General features: G+C 37.0%; 1 long non-coding RNA gene across 2 annotated transcripts; it reads left to right on the top strand.

Moving 5' to 3' along the window:
* The first annotated feature begins 911 nt into the window (after positions 1–911).
* LOC116464663 (uncharacterized) lies at positions 912–12,516 on the top strand. 2 transcript variants are annotated; one of them, XR_009212288.1, is made up of 4 exons: positions 913–1,558; positions 3,367–3,701; positions 4,294–7,295; positions 9,503–12,516. It is a non-coding gene; the product is annotated as an uncharacterized LOC116464663 (long non-coding RNA). The 2 variants fall into 2 exon arrangements; XR_009212287.1 differs by having other exon boundaries at positions 912–1,558; positions 3,367–7,295.
* The last annotated feature ends 154 nt before the right edge of the window (positions 12,517–12,670 follow it).

A 12,670-nucleotide genomic window follows, 5' to 3' on the forward strand; every position in this document is an offset into this window, starting at 1 on the left:
CCATGCTTTTGTTGGACTATTACTGTGAAAGTAATGAGTTTGGTTACCCTACTTTTACTACATAGTTATATGCAAAAGGCACATAACCGTTGTCTCCAGTGCTCCATTCCTAGCATATACCACTTAGTGTGTTTTATCCTACTATAGCAGAATACCTGAGACTGGGTAAGTTAAAATGAACAGAAGTTTAATGGCTTATATTCTAGAGGCTGGGAAATCCAGTATCAAGGTGCCGGCATCTTGTGAGGGCTTCTTGTTGCATCATCACCTGGCAGAAGACAAGAGGGCAAGAGAGAGCAAGAGGGGGCTGCACTCACACATGACGGTGGAGCCTCATGGCCTTATCACCTCTTCTTAAAGGTCCCCACTCTTAATACTATTACAATGGCAGTTAAATTTCAACATGAGTTTTAGAGGGGACAAGCATTCAAACTACAGCATTCTGCCTGCAGGCCCCCCTCATCTCATGTCCTTCTCATAAACAAAATAATTCATTTCATCTAAATAGCCCCACAAGTCTTAACTTGTAACAGCTTCAACGTAAAAGTCCAGAGTCTCATCTAAATTATTAAATGCATGAAATTTTTTGTTTATTCTTTCTGCTGAATTGACTATTTTATCATAATGAAATGTCTCTCTTTACCTCTCATAATACTTCTTGCCTTAAAGTCTACTTTGTACATTAATATAGCTATATCAGCTTTCTTTCTTGTATTTATATTATATATATTTCAAATCTTTTACTTTCAGCCCTTTGTCTTATATTTAAGGCTTGTCGCTTATAAACATCATATAGTAAAGTTTTGTTGTTTTATTCAGTCTTTCTTTGTTGTTCATTAGTGTTTGAAACATTTAAATTTAATAATAAAAAGTTAAAATTAAAAATAAATAAATTTAATCTAGTTACTGACAAAAAAATGAATAAATAAATGAATCTTTTCCCTTTTTGCTTTTATCCTCCAAAGATTCTTCCTTATCTAGTAACTGTGTAAACTGTCATTAATAGTCAAGTGAAATTCACAAATTTGGAGGCTGTTTGATTTTTGTTTTTTTAATTTACTACTTAAGCAGAATTTCTTGTTGCTAATTATAGTATTTAAACTGAACTTATTGTTATGAACTTACTGAAGAAATAGCTTTCCTCCTTTCTTTCAAACGTGGGATTTCTTCTAGGTTTTGCCTAATAGGAATTTAATATTAGGGTAAATAATCTTATCTTTTGTTTGCCTTGTTGAATAAGAGCCACTGTATGTTTTAATTTTTCAAATGATGATATTTTCACTCAAAAATTTAAGTATGAAAAGAATGAAAATCTAAATGAATATTTATAAATGCCTCACATAGTTCTCATTTTAATTTGTTTTTAATTTCCTTTTTAGCTACTCCCTAATGGTAAAGCACTGTTGATTTGTTTTGCAGAATCCTTGCAGCCTTTCCTGGAAGCCTGTAGCAACTCTTCATTTTTTCGTACTTGCTCTGTGCTGCTTCGAGCCCCTAAGCTTGATCTCCAAATACTAGAAAAATTCAGTATTATTTTACAGAAACTTTCCAAAATCAAGTAAGAATTTCTTATTTCTAACATTTTTTATTGAAAAATACCTTACTGTGATCATTTAGACCAGGGGTGTTTAATCTTTTGGCTTCCCTGGGCCACACTGGATGAAGAAGAATTGCCTTGTGCCACACATAAAATACACTAACACTAATGATAGGTGATGTGCTAAAAACAAAACAAAACCTCATAGTGTTTTCAGAAAGCTTACAAATTTGTGTTGGGCCACATTCAAAGCCATCCTAGGCAGCATGCAGCCCATGGGCTACAGGTTGGACAAGCTTGATTTAGACCTTTCTGAATCCCATGCTACTTAAGCTTTGATTATTAAAAAAAAATTGCCATTATACAGATGTAGAAAATTAAGATTCATGAATACTAATGCTGATCTAAGACCACATATTTAGTGACAGACTAGAATTAGAGTTCTGATCTCAGAACATCTAGTTGTTTCTAAGGTCATTTCAGATAAATGAACTTTAAATGCTTCATATAAAAGTAAGAGCAGTTTTTAGCAACCAAGTAATAATATCAGAATAAATTCTTGCATACTGGTATTCTGTAATACCACAGGTGAAAATAAAAAGATAAAAGTGTGTTTTGCAAATTCTTATTGATGTACTAAAGTGAATTTAGGGAATGAGAATGAAGCAAGCAGAAGAGATTTTAAATTACTTTGGTAACAGGGTTTATTTTAGTAAACTCTTATGGACTGCCTACTGCTACTAATTTGGATTTTTTTATGAGAATCAAGGGCTTTCTGTTTCCTTATCTTTCTCCTGACTCAGAAACTTGTATAACCAGTTACTAAACTATAAATAAGGACATCAATTTTAAGTTGTATTTTCTGTGATTCTTGGTATACTCTAGTGTTTCCTTTGAGGCAAATCTGGACATCTTCTATCTCAACTCATTTGTATAACAGTAACATTTTTATTTTGATTTAGGTTCAGCTCTTCTCCTCCTGGCCTCATCCCCTCATCCATGATTCCCACGGTAGAGAATTTAGATTTTACCAGGCTTCCATATACTTGAGTAGTAAATGCAATGCATCTTGAAATTATTTGTAGATAGGGATTAAGAGATCCATATGTTCTATTTGGTAACATGCCTAGTAGAGGATTGTAATAAATTATTGTCAAATTATAACCTTATAATTTGACTGACCAAATTACTGGTGCTGAATTTGTCAATTTACTGTCTTCCTTTTCTTGCAGACTACACCGTGATTCTCTTGATTTCAGTAAATTCCCAGTAAGGCCTATTGCAGTTACCCTAGGGTGCCATGAAGCTGCAATAACATTACTTAGATTTACTTCTTTTTTACTTCTTAATTCATGGGATTTTTTTTTTTTTTAAAGTAGTCCCAAAGTGCAAGTATAACCTTGGGCCAAAATGTTTTACTATTCGTGATGTGTTTGTAGCTTAGGTTCATTTTAGACTTAGATAAAAAAACAAAGCTTGAACAAGAAGACTGGGAATAGTTGATGCTCAAGCAAATCTTAAAATAAATCTTTAAGACCACAAAAGATGTAAATCTTTTTGTATTAGGATAGTACATAAGGTTGTACTATCCTTGTCTCAAAAGAAAAAAAAGTTTTCTTTTTTCCCCAGTGGTTTTCTGCTTCAGGTTTATCTCATAAAACCTATTTTGTTTGTTTCAGCATCCTAATCTTTTAGTCGCCTATTTTCTCCACTATTTTGAAAAACAGATGCCATTTCCTCATATTTACACATAAATTATCTTTCAGTGTCATTGCAGATAAACTCTCTAAGTATGTGTAAGTAAATAATATATTCATTTTTTTTTACAGGAGTAATAAGAAGCTCTTTGAACTTTTTATGATTCATCTGATGCTTCAAGAAATACAAAGGACAACTAACCCAGAGCATGCATTTCTCTGTGTTAATCTAAATTCAACTCTGTTCAATTTGGGTTTAACAAAATGTAACTCCCTGGTCTCCAGTGCAAGCCATTAGACTGGCTAATTTTTTAATATAGTATATGTGAGAAATTACCAAAGTAATTACAATTCTACCAAGTAAAGTTACCAGTAGCATCATTTATCATGAAAAATAAATAATTTTTTTGAACTGTAAAAATGAAATCTGTAGAAGGTATTGGAACTTCTGGAATGTTTCAGTTCAGGTAAGGTAGTACTAATGTACAAGATGGCATTTCTAGAATGTATGACACTGAAGTTACTTTTTGTAAAAATATATTAGGAACATTATTTCTTAAAATTATGTGATTATTTGGAATAAAATTGGTGCTTATGTGAGAACAGGGTTAAATAATACTGTCTTTCTATTTTCTTAATATATTAGAATCCTTGCTTTTGAAAGCAAAAATATATATCTTTAAACTATCATCTTGATACCATAACTTTTCTATATACTGTATCCTAGATTAACAGATGTTCATTTTTTTTTTATTGTGCTCTTTGTGGGATAGAAAAAGTTTTTTATTGTTTTGTTCACAGGCTTAAAAACTTTTTTTTTTTCAAAATAATTATTACTGGAGCATGTATATACAAGGCAAGACATTTTTTAAACATTGAAAGGTAAACAAAAATAATAGTCCTATTACCAGAAATATCTCTTGGTATAGCCAAAGATGAATAAAGTGGCCAGAGGTCTGGGTGAAGTAAAAGTGGTAAAACTTGGGACTTAGGACAGGATACTGAGAAACATTGTTTTAAAGAGTCATAAAATCATATATGATCAGTGTATAATCTCAGTTTCAGGAGTTAGAAGAAATTTTCGAGAAACTATTGGGCCTCTTCAAAAAAATACCAGAAGATGTGCCATTTTTGAAGTAGAAATAGAAAGCCATAATGAAAGAACAGGCCGAGGTGCGAATGGTGGAACCACAGAAACTTAAAAATGCAGAAGGCCAGGCACGGTGGCTTACGCCTGTAATCCCAGCACTTTAGGAGGCTGAGGTGGGCGGACCATCTAAGGTCAGGAGTTCAAGACTAGCCTTTTCAACATGGTGAAACCCCGTCTTTACAAAAAAATACAGAATTAGCCAGGCAGTGGTGGGCACCTGTGATCGTAGCTACTCGGGAGGCTGAGACAGGAGAATCACTTGAACCTGGGAGGCAGAGGTTCCAGTGAGCCGAGATCACGCCTTTGCACTCCAGCCTGGGCAACAAAGTGAGACTCTGTCTCAAAAGAATAAAAATAAATAAGTAAAATAAAAATGCAGAAGCCAAAGTGCACATTAGAAACAAAAAATAACTTCATAAAATAGGATTAGCATGACAAGAACAAACAAAAAGTTCTCTCGGAACTCAGAGTACATAGAGATGGTACTCATGAGAGTGGATAGCAGATACTAGGACAGAGCCTGGCACTTCTGCATAGCAGTATTTGGTATCTCTGAAGAAAAGAACAGAACAAGTGGAGCGGAAGCAATATTCAGAAATATAGTTGAATAAAGATTCTGGTGGCCAGAGAAAGAGCTGCATGTACAGATTGAAAGGGCTCATCATGTTCCAGAAAAACCTATGAGAAGAGGGTTCTATAATTAGATGCATCCTGGCCAAATGGTAAGTTATAAGGATAAAAGCACAAACAAAAGCCAGTTACTTACAAAAAAGGAAAAACCAGGCTAGCCTTATAGAATGCTGGAAGGTAATAGGGAGCTCTAGAGGAGAAGATTTTTAATCCAAGAATTTATCCCTAGTGAAGATGCCTTTCATAAGTGAAGGCAATGGAGAGACAGCTTCAGACATTCAAGCATTGAGAAATTATACCACTTATGTACTATTCTGGAGAAAGAAACGACTTAAAGATTAATCAACTTAGAGATGAAAGAAAACAGTTTATTAAATCAACCTCATATCAAAAGCACTGAACACTGAAATAACTTAAACATTAAATAATTGTAACTGTTTATAAGATGGAGTGAGATGTTGAATTCCTCAAAAGGATAAATAATGGAAAAAGCAGCCCCCTCGCTCTTCCTTCCTTCATCATCATGTTGTGTACAGTTGACTCTATTTCTCACCCTGTCTTCTCACAAGTCTTTCAGGGTCAAGTGATTTCAGGCCAAGAAACGAAAGCAAAATTGTCTCATTCCCCAGTGCATTCAGATGAAAACTGATAATAAAATCAGGTACAGTTCCAAGAGGAGACACTGGAGAGGAACCACGCTGGGTCTGTAAGGAATTGCAAATGAGATGGCACACATATTTATGCTGTATCAAGGTCACTGTCATCTTACCATATCAGACTGAAAATGTCACCACCATCTGGACAGTCAGATATGTTTTATTGGGAAAATGGTTTTTCTCTTTGTGTATATGCTCTGCACTAGTAGGGTGGTTTAGTAACAAATATGTGAGACCTTTTATTTGAAAAAAAAAGTTTTTAAATAATGGGAAAAGCAATATGTTAGTAGTAAGTATCTGGGTAAGACTATCTTAGCCTTTGTTAACAAAAACTAAGAATTGATAGGGCCTTGAGATTGAGGTAGAGATGAAAGAGGAGCTGTTAACTACAATATTCTACATTATCAGAAAGAGTTGAAGTGTTAATTTCACTGTTAGAAAAATGTAAGATAAATAATCCTTTTGGAAAATATCAAGGAAACTCTTAAAAATAGCATAAATATTCTCAAAACACTGAAAAGGAAAAATGAAATATGTAGATGTAGCAAAAATAGAATGACAGGAATGTGAACAAAAATAGGATAAAGAAGTTTTAAAAATTGTAAGTTCTTTATGGTCATGTACTAATAAATTTGAAAATCTGAATGAAATGGACTATTCTCTAAGAAAAGATCAAAATTGGCTTAAGAAATCTGCACTAGCAAACCATTGCAGTCATTTATTTATTTATTATTTATTTATTTATTTATTTATTATTTATTTATTTATTTATTTATTTATTTATTTAATTTTTTGTAGAGACAGGGTTTTGCCATGTTGCCCGGACTGGTCTTGAACTCCTGAGCTCGAGCAGTCTGCCTGCCTCAGCCTTCCAGAATGCTGGGATTACAAGCATGAACCAGTGTGCCTAGCCTATAGTCTTTTATAAAATTATCAAAGAACTCTTTTTTAAAATGGACTGCACTCCAGTCTGGGCAACAGAGTGAGACCCCATCTCAAAAAAAAAAAAAAAATAGATTACTGATCACAGATCACCATGACCAATATAATAACAATAGTAACAGAAAAGTTTGAAAAATGCAGATTACCAAAATGTGAGCTCATGCTTTTGGAAAAAATGGTTCCAATAGACTCACTAGATGCAGGGTTGCCACAAATCTTCAATTTGTAAAAAACGCAGTATCTGTGAACCACAGTAAAGGTGAAGTGCAACAAAATTAGGTATGCCTGTATGGAAACGCAGAGCTCACACCCTTCTGATGTACAGACAGAAGTGTCAGATCCTTTTCTATGCTAGCAAAGGATTTTAAGGGTTTGGAATTCTCTAAAAGTGTAAAGCTCTTAGGAGGGCATTACTGGGCAAAGCAGTGCTTTATCTCATTCTCTTGTTTGCCTGTTCAAACTTCCCACCCATTGTAGACCCACTTGCTGTGTTATTGCAGGTTAAGCCCCCGAGACCCTTTTCTCTCACCTGTTCACTTCCCATCCCCTTTCCTTTTCAGGTCATCCTCCATGCCCTTCTGATGTCCACATGTCTCTTCTTTTTCTTCTCAGGCCTCCTCTTTCTCTCCTGCCATCTAAGTTATTGAAATTCTTGAAATCCTAAGCTGGCCTGGCACTGAGAGGTAAGCACCTGAGAGTGTCAGTCTTCCCTAGATAAATGGAACTGTGCGCAGATCTGGGACTGCTGGAAGGGTGTGAGGTAGGGGTTTAAGGATGGCACAAGTAGGGTGGGGCTAAAAAAGACCTTGTCTTTATATAGGAGCATCGAGATTAAACTTGGTACTGAATTCAGCAGTGTTCATTTCTTATTTTCCACTGTATTTCATTTCAACCCATCCTCTATATTTTACGAGCCCAGTGCCTTTAGATATGTGTAGAGGAAGGTGTGATACAGCTTTCAAATTCTTGAAATTTGCCCAAGAAATACTTTGTATCATGAGGTCTGCAATTATTTGTACAAATCCCTGAAAATATTTCATGGCAAATCTGTAGCACCCAGTTGAGATGAGACCAAACTGGAAAAATCTCTGTGGCTGTGGTTATTGTCAGTTCTGTAAGATGAAGATGGGACCAGTGACAAGAATGTGCACTGTTTACTGAGCACTCACCTGCACGGGGCCATGTGCTTTTCAGACATTGCCTCTTTCAGTCTTGAGCACAATGTCAGTTGTGCCATCCCCCAACATATAGATGACATGAAGATCCAGACATAACCAGCAAGTGCAGGGTTGGGATGCGATCCATGTGTGCCTGGTTCCCAGGGTTCGCATGTTTGCAGTGTTCTATCCAGAACGGTTTGCCTTAATGAAGAGAGGATTCAGGATGTCCAGTTTCAGCCTCACTGGCTGGGCTGGAATCTTGCATTGACCCACTCTACATTACTCCCTGGCCTGGGAGGCTAACTCGAGTGAGATTCTTGCTGGGCTTGGCCAGTGGGGGTTGCCATCAGGAGACAACAGGGCATCTGCTTCACCAGGGCATCCCCCAGGGCACAGTGCTCTGTGACTCAAGGGTCTGCCCCTCATGGTTTCCCTAAACCTCACTCCTCTCTTTGTAAACAGCCCCTTTATAAATTACCCACCTTGAGAGTGTCATCTGCTTTCTGTCAGGAGCAGGACCGACTCACTAGCATCACTCCTAAGTAATGTGAACTTGTTTTGATTTTCTGAGGCAGAGTCTCACTGTTTCCTAGGCTGGAGTGCAGTGGCATGGTCTTGGCTCATTCTGGGCTCAAGCAATCCTTTCACCTTAGCCATCCCAGTAGCTGGGACTATAGGCATGCGCCACCATGCTCGGCTAATTTTTAAAATATTTGTAGAGATGGGGTCTCGCTATGTTGCCAGGCTGGTCTTGAACTCCAAGGCTCTAGTGATCCTTCTGCCTCGGCTTCCTAAAGTGTTGGGATTACAGGTATGAGCCACTGCACCTGCCCAATGACGTGAACTTTTAGTAAGTCACTTCAGTTCTCTGGGCCCAACTTGCTTTACCTGTCAAGCAGGGACCATGGTGCCTGGTCTCCCAGATTGTGAATGTCAAAGAAAACAGGTAGAGAGGCACTTTGGAAGATAAACACTCCTCAGAATGGGAGCTAGCAGTGTAATTCCACAAGGCACAGAATGGGCATTCAGTGCATAGCCTGACTGGAAGTGGAGCATCCTTTGTGAGAAAAGGAAACCTCTGAGACAGTGAATATGTTTCCATTCCGAAAAGCTTGAGGCAATCAAAATAGAAGAAAGCACCGTTGAAGAGAATAAGAGATCAGATCTTTGTTTTGTTTTTGCTTGTTTCTTTATGGTAGTGACAGCGTATTTCATGTAGGAACCTGTGACAAAGTTCCACATAATAAACATCAGAAAGTCAAGGATGATGGTTTTGGCCAAGGAGCAAATGACACATGCCACAGCTCTCCTGGCAGGTCCTCTTTTCAAGATTGTGTCCTCCCGGATAGGATTCTAAAGCAGCTGCAACAGGCATCTTCCAGCTGGGAAAGGCCACTTGACCTCTTTTTCTCTTTCAAAAGCCAGGCAGCTGTGAGTCCAGGCTTGTCACTCCTGGGTGCAGGCTCAGGAATTGAAGGTGTGTCTGCCAAGCCACACACCCTCGTTTGAAACACCTCTGCTCTGTGGCCAGGTTTTTCAGCCCCTCCCCACTCCCCATCAGCAGTGGCTTCTGGAATTTCCCTGTCTGTAGAATGAGAATAGTTACATCAAAATTTCTTCCCAAGGAGCTAATTGGAATATTGTATACAAATCTTTGCGGAGAATCAATACTGAGAGATGCTAAAGGAGAATTTAGCTCATATAATTACTAATAAGTATCTCTTTTTCAGGTACTCTGTAAGGGAGCTGAAACTTCCAGCCTTCCTTCCTATTCATAAACCCACCTTTACCCGCCCCCAATGCTGGACTTTGGTTTTTCATGTTGCTTTTGCAGAACTTTAAAACATTTGAATCTTTCCCTGATGAGTTTTTGTCCTGAGGGGCCAGTGCAGTTTGCTTGGCACTTTGTTTCCCTCTCATATAACTTTTCCCTGCCAATAGGGCATTTAGGCTGAGAGAAAAAGTTATTGAGCATGTGCATCCAAATTTGAGATGATTGTTATTTCATTACCTGATGACTCTAACTTCTTTGATACTGTGTTTGTCTTATGAATATAACGGCTTTCTCACTTTAATGAAAAGTTATGCAATAAAATTGAAAAGTAAGTACTATATCTGTAAAAATTAATTCCTTTTTAAATATAAAGAATTAATGGAACCAGGCTTTTTATTTTTTATTTGTACAAATCTATGAGATACATGAGAAATTTTGTTACATGTGTATAATGTGTGGTGATCAAGTCAGGGTATTTGGGGTGTCCACCGGAGTACAATACATGTTTAAGTATAGTCACCCCAGTCAGCTGTTGGACATTGAATTTTTTCCTTCTAACTTACTGTATGTTTGTACACTTTAACCCAGTTCTCCTTGTCCTCTTCCTCCCACCACTCATGATTCCCAGTCTCTGGTATCTGTCTTTCCCTCTCTACCTCTATGTGATCAAATTTTTTAGCTTCCACATATAAGTGGAAACATGTGACATTTGTCTTTTTTGCTTGGCTGTTTTCACTTAAAATAATGACCTCTGGTTTTATCCATGTTGCTGCAAATGACATGACTTCATTTTTTTGTGGCTGAATAGTATTTCATTGTGTATATGTACCACATTTCCTTTATCCATTCGTCCACTGATGGGCACTTAGGTTGATTCCATATCTTTGCTATTGTGAATAGTGCTGCAATAAACATGAGGGTGATATATATCAATATATCATATTGATTTCTTTTCCTTTGGGTAGATACCCAGTAGAGGGATTGTTGGATCCAGCGGTAATTCTAATTTTAGTTTTTTGAGAAATCTTACTTTTCCATAGTGGCTGTTTAAATTCTCACCAATGGTGGGTAAGAATTATTTTTATCTACATCCTTGCCAACATCTGTTATTTTTTGTCTTTTAAAAAATAGCTCTTCTGACTGGGGTAAGATGATATCTAATTGTGATTTTGATTTTCATTCTGACGTTGGGCATTTTTTCATGTATCTGCTGGTTACCTGTATGTCTTCTTTTGAACAATGTCTATTCATGTCCTTTGCCCACGTTATTTATTTATTTATTTATTTATTTATTTATTTATTTTGAGACGGAGTCTCTCTCTGTCACCCAGGCTGGAGTGCAGTGGCACAATCTCGGCTCACTGCATGCTCCGCCTCCTGGTTTCACGCGGTTCTCCTGCCCCAGCCTCCCAGGTAGCTGGGACTACAGGCGCCCACCACCACGCCCAGCTAATTTTTGTATTTTTAATAGAGACGGCTTTCACTGCATTAGCCAGGATGGTCTCGATCTCCTGACCTCATGATCCACCCGCCTCGGCCTCCTAGAGTGCTGGGATTACAGGTGTGAGCCACCATGCCGAGCCCCCTTTGCCCACTTTTTAATGGGATTAAAAAAAATTTTTTTTAACTGTTGAGCTGTTTGAGTTCCTTGTGTATTCAGAATATTAGTCCGCTGTTGGATGAATAGTTTGCAGATATTTTCTACTATTCAATAGGTTGTCTTTTCACTCTGTTGATCATTTCCTTTTCTCTGTCAAATATTTTTAGTTTATTATAATCCTATTTCTCTATTTTTGTTTTGTTGCCTGTGCTTTTGAGGTCTCAGTCATAAATTCTTTTCCTAGACCAATGTCCAGGAGAGTTTTCCCTAGGCTTTCTTATGCTGTTTTTTATAGTTTCATGTCTTATGTGTAAATCTCTAATCTATTTTTAGTTTACTTTTGCATATGATGAGAGTTAGGAGTCCATTTTCATTCCTCTGCATCTGCTTAATCAGTTTTCTCTACCATTTATTGAAGAGGGTGAACTTTCCCCAATGTAAGTTCTTCTTGGCTTTGTCAAAGATTACTTGGCCATAAATATGTGCCTTTATTTCTGGTTTCTTTATTTTGTTCCATTGGTCTACATGTCTGTTTTTATAACAGTACCATGCTGTTTTGGTTACTATATCCTTGTAATATGTTTTGAAGTGAGTCATTGTGATGCCTTCAGCTTTTGTCTTTTTGTTCAGGATGACTTTGAGCTCTTTTTTGGATCCAAATGAATTTTAGGATTGCTTTTTTAATTCTGTGAAAAGTGATGTTGGTATTTTGATGGGGATTGCATTGAATCTGTAGATTGCTTTGGGCAATGTGGTTATTTTAATGATATTAATTTATCTTATCCATGAGCATGGGACCTTTTTCCATTTTATGTGTGTCTTCTTCAATTTCTTTCATCAGTGTTTTATAGTTTTCCTTATAGAGATTTTCCACTTCCTTGGTTAAATTTATTCCTAGGTATTTTATTTTATTTTTGTAGCTATTGTAAATGGGATTGCCTTCTTGATTTCTTTCTCAGCTAGATCGTTATTGGTATAGAAATGCTACTGACCTTTGTATGTTGGTTTTGTATCCTGCAACTTTACTCAATTTATTTATTAGATATAAGAGATTTTGGTGGAGTATTCAGGTAGATATAAGGCCATAGCATCAGCAAGGAGGGCCAATTTAATTTCCTCTTTTCCAATCTGGATGCTTTTTATTTCTTCTTCTTTTTTTTTATTATACTTTAGGTTTTAGGGTACATGTGCACAATGTGCAGGTTTGTTACATATGTATCCATGTGCCATGTTGTTTTGCTGCACCCATTAACTCGTCATTTAGCATTAGGTATATCTCCTAATGCTGTCCCTCCCCCCTCCCCCAACCCCACAACAGTCCCCGGAGTGTGATGTTCCCCTTCCTGTGTCCATGAGTTCTCATTGTTCAATTCCCACCTATGAGTGAGAACATGTGGTGTTTGGTTTTTTGTCCTTGCGATAGTTTACTTAGAATGATGTTTTCCAGTTTCATCCATGTCCCTACAAAGGACATGAACTCATCATTTTTTATGGCTGCATACACATACCTCGATAAACTATGTT

The sequence above is a fragment of the Hylobates moloch genome, unplaced genomic scaffold (assembly GCF_009828535.3).
Source record: "Hylobates moloch isolate HMO894 unplaced genomic scaffold, HMol_V3 SCAFFOLD_1224, whole genome shotgun sequence".
NCBI lineage: Eukaryota > Metazoa > Chordata > Mammalia > Primates > Hylobatidae > Hylobates > Hylobates moloch.